General features: G+C 33.2%; 1 long non-coding RNA gene across 1 annotated transcript; it reads left to right on the top strand.

Annotated features, from left to right (window-relative positions):
- Window positions 1-2235: 2235 nt before the first annotated feature.
- Window positions 2236-3903, top strand: LOC145612501 (uncharacterized). The gene is made up of 2 exons (XR_014106621.1): window positions 2236-3244; window positions 3400-3903. It is a non-coding gene; the product is annotated as an uncharacterized LOC145612501 (long non-coding RNA).
- The last annotated feature ends 4376 nt before the right edge of the window (window positions 3904-8279 follow it).

Below are 8279 nucleotides of genomic sequence, written 5' to 3'. Positions count from 1 at the left end.
TCCTTGTAGAGCCCATCTTCTTCAAAAAGGCCTAGACGGAATGCTTCAATTGCAATGTGGATGTCACACTTGTAGATCTTTACATTCTCCTTGTTAAAGCGATTCAAATAATTCCGGAGTGTTTCATCACTTTGTTGTCTAATGTGGTATAGGTCGCTTGATTGTTTCTTGAGAGGGCGACTAGTTGCAAATTCTACTTTGAACATGTTGATCATTTCTGCAAAAGATCTAATAGAATAATTAGGTAAATTAATAAACCAAGTAAGGGCCGGACCTGATAAAGTGGCTCCAAAGCTTTTGCACATGATCGCCTCTCGAATATTTTGTGGTACAAAGCTAGTCATCATCTTTTGTTTGTAAAGTGCAACATGTTCGTCAGGATTTCCGGTACCATCGTATGCTGGCATGTTTGGAATGATAAACCGCTTTGGAATTTCCACTAGATCAATGGATTCGACAAAAGGTGAGTCGGCATAACTATTGTCGGTTTCTTCCTTGATTGGTCGAGGAACACCAGGGATCTTGTTGATCTTTTCTTCTACTCGCTTGACATGAAAATCCACTATCTTTTTCAAAACTGACTCTTTCCTACTCAGAACGGACTGGGATTCCCCAACTTTTTGATGAAACAAAGCACGAGGCGGGGTACAATCTCGAGTTTTGAAAATTTCTTCGTCTTCGCGTCTCGAAATGATATTTGTTGATGCCATTGAGGAATTTGATTCCTCAAGGATTCGTTCTCAAGGGTTAGTTGGGCTAGTTTGGCTTGTGTTTGGATTTTTCCTTTCAACAATGTTTCTATTTGGATTTTTTGTGAGCCTAGGGTTTTCCTCAAAGAATTCATTCCTCATGGTGGTCGGCCATGGTAATCCATACTTGGTTTCTGGACATGGCTTGGATTTAGATTTTTTGTTTAAAGGTTTTAGCAAATTTTTGACTACAAGCCCCACGGTGGGCGCCAAATTGTTTGGGACAAATCTTAGAACAGGGTTTCTAGGAATTTGTTAAAGGTTTTATGGGGTTTTAATAATCTAATTTGCCAAAAGAAATAAACACAACCTCCAAATAAATTAGTTAAGAGCAATAAAAAAATAGAACAATAATAATAATTATAAATCAAAGAACAAGGCTCAAGATGAGAGAGGCAATTCTGAGTAAGGATGAGCTGGTGTCAGTAAGGACGAACTGGTGTTAGTAAGGACGAACTGATGTCAGTAAGGACGACATAAATCAGAGATTTTAGTATAATAGTGTAGTAAATTATATTGGACAATGTATGATTGTGTGAATGAATTCTATTACAGTGAACATCCTATTTATAATGATTTATAAATCTAATAAAGGTAAATATATTGAAGGATCCTCGCTACTATGGTACTGTTGACAATATTAATTGACATCTTCATATCTTAGGAAATGTTTACTTGGTGATTGATATCTCCTTGATTCGTTCCTTCAATCATGGGACTTGATTGTGCTTGTTGCCCAAGCATTCATTATGTGTCTTCAAATGGTCCCTGTTCTGAAGGGAAGTTTCCTTTCTCAGAAAGGCTTAGTAAGGCGATTGACTTACTCAAAAAGGTGTCTTTAGTCCGTATTGTCCGTATTCAGTAGGGACCACTGCGCGGATAATATTTCGTCAAACAATTGATCCATTTCCTGTTTTAGCTTTATTTGATTGATTCCATAGTCTTCATAAGATCTTTAATTGATTGATGACTCCTTAATTGACTCAATCAAAACCTTGATTGATGAGCTATAATTTATTGAATATTCTTTGATATCTTTGACCATGCGTCTTTCCATTTTCAGCTTGTTTCCTTATTATGTGTGAGTGAATACAATTATTGTATTCTTTGATTGATCTTTTCCTATTTTGTAATTTGCTAAGAATCTTCTCCCAACACCCAACCCCACCGAATTTCCCCGAAACCACTCGTTGCCTCACTCTCTTCCCTCGAAACCACCTGCAACCTCACCCCTTCCCCCAAAACCACTCGCAGCCCCACCCTCCTTCGCCGAAAACAGCCCACTGCTGACTGCTGACTGCTGACTGCTGAGGATTCCTGCTGTATAGATGGGCCACTCAGAAGGTCTTCCAGTTCTGATACCTTGGTTAATGGAGGGATGCTGAACTGTGGTTTACTCTGTTGAATAGCACTATTTGATCACATTCTTAGGTAGACAATCATTGCTTACTGTAATTAGCTTAAGATTGATGCTTTTGCAGTTAGATGTGTAGTTTTGGTATTCTATCAGAATGTGCAACTTATGTGGTATTAAGGTATTAGTTTGTAAGAAACCTGACAAGAAATTCAAGTAGTCAGAGTCAGACATCATAACAGGAACTTCTCTTATCAATTTGTCCTCCTCCTGAAGTTCCATGACCTCTTTGCTCAATTTATTATTAATGATATTTCTGCATATTCAAGTTTTCATGAAAGTGCTTATATTATTAGTTTGTAAGAAACCTGACATGAATTTCTTCTTGTCTTGTTGGAATAGTTTGTTTGATGAAAGTGCTTATGGGGGTGACATTTTGATGAAACTGCTTATGGTATTAAAATATTGAAACTAGTACCATAAATTTAGTACTCCCTCCGTCCCAAAAAGAACGATCCATTTGGCCAAAACTTTGTCCCAAAAAGAATGACCCATTTGCATTAAAACACTCACCAATTTGCTACAATATTTGTGCAAAATTAGCTTCTCCATATAAAAATTTGATTTTCCATGTTATTTTATTACTTTCTCTCTCAATTTTTTTACAAACCCCATGTAAATTTATCTTTCCAATACACTTTTACTTCTTTTTACTTAACTTCCTTAATACCCGCGTAATCAACCCAAATGGGTCGTTCTTTTTGGGACGGAGGGAGTAGTTGTCTTGTTGGAATAGTTTGTAAGAAGCCTGACATGATGCAGCTTGTCAGCTGTTGGTTGAATGAGCTGAGAGGCGAATTTTGTATTCATTGGTAAGACAATGTTTACCTATGTTTAATTCACGCAAACTTTATAACATCAGTTTTTCAGGTTAAATTCTTGGTATCACTTTAAACTTGAAATAAAATAGCATTAATTGGATTTCAGAATAATTTATATATATATACTGTATGTATGCACACTTTTTTTTTTTTTGTTCCCATCTCATCTTTGATAGACTAAAACAAGAACATAAACCTTGGAACCTAAAGAAAATAGGATAAGAAAGCTTTTAAAAAGATGAAGGCGAACGATGAAAGGGGTAAGAGGGTTAGCTTACCCTTAAGTTTTCTGTATTTCATCTCTTGCTCATGCTCAATTATATTAGAGTCGTGGGAAGTAATCCTCAGTCAACTTTAGATCTTGTAAAATTGTTATAATTTGTTTGTTACAGTTTGCCCCTTTTTTTTTTGACAGGAGTACAAGAGAGAGTTTTGCTCCTCTCTTGGGCTTCCCTAGCTATCCACCTGCACCTGGTAGAGTAAGGGTGAACACAGACGCTGCTATTTTGGATGGTACAGGGACAGGGTTGGGAACAGAGTTTCGAGATGATCATAGTGGCAAGGTTGTAGCTGTGGCTGTATGAAGAGATAAAGGGGATGGTTCTGTGGAGTTGGTGGAAGCTTTGGCGGCAAGATTTGGGATCTGTGGAGTTGGTGGAACCTTTGGCGCCAAGATTTGGGATTGAGGTGGCTGGCCGTTTGGGATTCACTCAGGTTGAACTTGAATGTGACTCAATAAATGTTGTGAGGAACTAAGTTCGGTTAATCAACGAACACTAGTGAGTAGCCCGGGCATTTGCCCCGGGTTGCTACTGTTGTAGAAGTGCAATCGATACTTTTTTTAAAGTCTTTTTAAAATTGTAGTTCATGGTCAAACTAATATTGAGTATTTTTTTTAGTATTTTTTTTCTTAATTAAACCTTGTTGTTTGCACTTATATAATTTTTTTTTTTACATATTAATTATATACTTGATAATTGGCTAAGATGGTGAAATGGCTATTGTTGTTATACGAGGTCGAGGGTTCGATCGATGTGGCGCAACAAAAAAGGGACTACGTGGCACATCGACGTTCTTAGGAACACCTTTTAATATATAGTATAGATATGGTAGGTTGGGAGGATGCCTTGTGACATGGTCATTGTCTCATTGATGATATATGCCTCGCTGCCAATGAGTTTGTTACCTTCTCTTGTACACTAAACGGAATGGGAATTCTTGTGCCTCATCTTGCTGCTTCTGAATGGGAGGCCTAGCAGCACACTAAACCTAGGCAAGGCCCAATGACCAGTCTTTACAACATTGTCAACATCCTTCACATGTTTCGTGTACCATCCGACCACTAAAACATCATGTTCGCCTCGATAATACTCATGAACAACGTATTTAAATTCATTTATAAGTTTGTTCGCACTTGATTATAACTCGGTCAAAGCTCACTCAGGCTCGAAAAAAACTTTATTAATTAAAACTACTTTAATTATATTTATATATATTTTATTCATACATATTTGTGAACCATACAAATTATTTTATCTTATATACACATGAAAAATATGGCATTACCATTTTCCCTAGAATTTTTCCGTTGAAAGAATGAAAGTTTCTTATATTAAATTAAGCGGATGCATTAAAACTTGAAAGAAACCATATTTTAATGGTAAGTTAAGGTTCATTTATTTAACTAAACTCGATATGAGCTTGTTTAAGCTTGAGTTACAACTTGTCAAAATACAAACAAGTACGTTTGTGAACAAAGCTCAAACAAGCAAAATCCTCCTTAACAAGACGACTAAAACGAAACTATGGGTTTATACAACTACTAATCGATTGCTACTTGTTAGGGTATGATAAAAGACAAAAAAAGTAAAAAAAAAAAAAAACAAGGAATTGATGTCTTCATTCGTTTAATGGTCATAACTTTAGAAAATTGATGATGTTCAGAACGGCTAAAAGTAATCTAGTAAGTAAATTTTTTGGTTCCACCAACATAAAGACACCATAATTCATGGAAAATAACGGAACCAATTTGCTATCCTTATCAATACCAACATAACATGTGCTATGCAATTGAGGTGATATAGTCTATTTGAACAAATGGTATTTCACTCCAATTATGTCAACATCTTAGATTATTTTTTATAAGATAAGATGGAAATTAACAATGTTACAACTAACCTACTCCGACTGTGATACTATAATTTGTTTATTAACGCTTTTCCATGTTAGTTTGTTTTCTATTTGACTGTATTTTCGAGGAAAATACACAGGTTGGATATACTACGTACGTATGGCATAGGGAGGATATAATAAACAACTACAATATACGTACTCTCTATGTTTCTAAATAATTGCAACAATTTAGTTAAAATATATGTTTTCATGTACAAGTTTAACCTTAAATATATCCAATTATATATTTATTAAAAAATGAAAAAATAGTAATTTGAAAACTGCATTGAAACTAATCCACTAGCATATTACACAAAAACATTTGATTTTTGTACATAACGGGGTAGTAAAATATGTAGTTAAAGTTGATATAGAGTAATTTCAATGTAAAACTATTACGAGTATTAAAAAAAAGAAAATAAAACATTTACAATTTAGTGAAATCATAGTTAGTCTAAACATTGGTTGGGCAAGGTTAGTTGAAACTTATTCACAATGTCAACAAACTAGCCAAAATTATTCAGGTTCGTTTACCAACATGTGCTCCTTTCCAAATTAGTTGACAAATTTTAAAAAACACACTAGTTTTTAGGCCCTGCGATGCCCGAGTTACTAAATTATTTCTATTATAATAGTCTTAAACTCTTTATTAATATTTAATCTTTATGAATGTCATGCACTATGATAATAGCTTAGTGGCTAACACCTTATAGTTTAAACTTGAGATTGTGGGTTCAACCCTTATATGAATCATATGTGGCGCTTAAACTTGTTTAAATTAGGAACGTTTTTTAACATGTAGTATAGATTTGTCAATGCATAAATTCAACTATAAAATCTCTAATTACCTTAGGTGGGTAAAACTTATTGAAAAAAATCTAACAAACTTCACATGCCCATATATGTATTTTGGACATTTTTTTATGATTATTTTGTTATGATCTTAAATCACAAAGGCTAGTTAGAGTATAGTTTCAAAATTAAACCATTTCTTACTAATTTGAATCAATTCAAGGAAGTATATATAATACAAGTATATTACTCAAAAAAATTTGTACTAGTATTTAACTCAGGGCCTGTTCATATAATCATATTTACTGAAATGAGCTGAACTGAACTGAACTGAATGAAGCTGAACTGAACTGAATGGAGATGAACTGAACTGAACTGAATAGAGTTGAAATGAATACTTGATGAGAGAAGGAAATTAGGAACTGAACTGAACTAATTAGAGCTAAATTAAACTGAACTGAATTAAACTGAAATTAAGCTGAAGTGCATGAAAAGGCCCTTATCCCGATTACCAAATAACTCATTAGTTAAAAGTAAAGTTCGAGATAACTTTTTTTTTTTCAAAACTTATTTTAGATGGTTATAACATATAGCTTATCATACAATTAAAAAATACTCACTAGTCACTACCAACTATCACGCAATGAAATATGATATTATTAGCTTTGATAAAATATTGTGAAATATGTCCACTAATAATGACTAACAGAGTAACTTACATATACTCTAAGAGTGAGGGAGTGAGGGATAACTCAAGTGGTTAGAGTTTCCCTTCCGATTTCAAGAGATTCTGGAATCGATTCTCACTCCGCCCTTGTGGCTCTCTAAACACCAAAAAAAAAACATATACTCATTACTAAGAGTCTGTTCACTTCAGCTTAATTTCAGTTCAGTTTAGATCCAATCAGTTCAGTTCAGTATAGCTCCAATTAGTTCTGTTCAGCTTCTAATAATATCCTTCTCTAATAAAATATTCATTTCAGCTCCCAATCTATTTAGTTCAGTTCAGCTCCAATCAGTTTAGTTCAGTTTATTTTAACTCCAATCAGTTCAATTCAGTTCAGTTCACCAAATGTGAGCAGACCCTAAATTAGAGATGAATTATAGGTTCATAGCTAGTACACTAACTTTTTTGAAAAGGAGTGGTAAAGAGAATGCATAGGAGAAAACTAAGGTAAGTCCTTAAATTATTATTGACTTCGTCTCATTTTATTTGCCTCCTTAAAAAAAAAACTAAAAAAATTTTTTTAAAAAAATAAAAAAAAAAATAAAAAAAAATAAAAAAAAAACTCATATACATAGTAATAGTGATGCTCATAGATAGTAGTGTTCAAAGATGATGCATTTGAGAGCAACTATTCCCGCGTTTTCTTTCAACTAACAATTGAAATTATTTTCTTGGAGTTGAATGAATTTCTTCTAAATTATTGATGATGTTTTTATACTAATTAAAATGGCAATGACGAATGAAGCTCATGCTTTACAAAATATCTTTGGTGGACTAGTTCATAACATGAGTTGGCAAAAAGTGCATGCATTTAGCCTCTTATCTTTTTTAGCTTTAATAATAATTGATTTGCTTCCCTCACTTGGATACGTTTAAACTCTAAAAAGACTAAGATTGAGTGTTGACTTTATACATTGATACTATTTGATCAAAATGATGAAGTGTCCAAGTAGAAAGGAAAAATTAAATAAGTTTTTAAATAAACTCTATTGCTTTCTTGCCAAAATTAACCTCTTTTCTAAGTGGTGATACCGTGATATATCTCATTTGTTCAAACATGTACAAATCAATGTTTTCCTACTTTATGGTGGATCTCTACAATTCAATCTAAAAAAGGGTTAATATCTTAATGTGTTAATCAATGATGGTTTAACGTTGCAACAATATTTAATTATGACATGATCTTTACGTCAATTCTCGTACAAGCATTTCATGTTACCACACCGATTTCAAAATCCGTACAATAAAAGAATTTTATAAAAAAAATTTCAAATTGGATAATTCATAACCTTAAATTGGGATTAAAAAAATAAATAGAATTTGAACAAAAATCATTAATGTATATAGGAAATTTTGCCAACAACTACCATTTAAATGACCACTTTTGAGAACAACTACCATTTAAAATTTTCTTTTAAAAAAACTACCACAAAATCACAAAAACTTTGAGAAGCACTACCACGTTTAATTTTCCGGGAAGAATTTTCGGTTGAGAAAGCCTAGTTTATAAAATTTCAATCAATTGTGTTATAGAAAACAAGAGATTTCGATAGTTAAACACAATTATAGATCAATTATCTTTAATTTTGCATTATAGTTTATTT

Source organism: Chenopodium album, chromosome 24, assembly GCF_948465745.1.
Source record: "Chenopodium album chromosome 24, dcCheAlbu1.1, whole genome shotgun sequence".
Taxonomy (NCBI): domain Eukaryota; kingdom Viridiplantae; phylum Streptophyta; class Magnoliopsida; order Caryophyllales; family Amaranthaceae; genus Chenopodium; species Chenopodium album.
The sequence above is the reverse complement of the archived record's forward strand: the minus strand, read 5'-3'. Positions and strand labels throughout refer to the sequence as shown.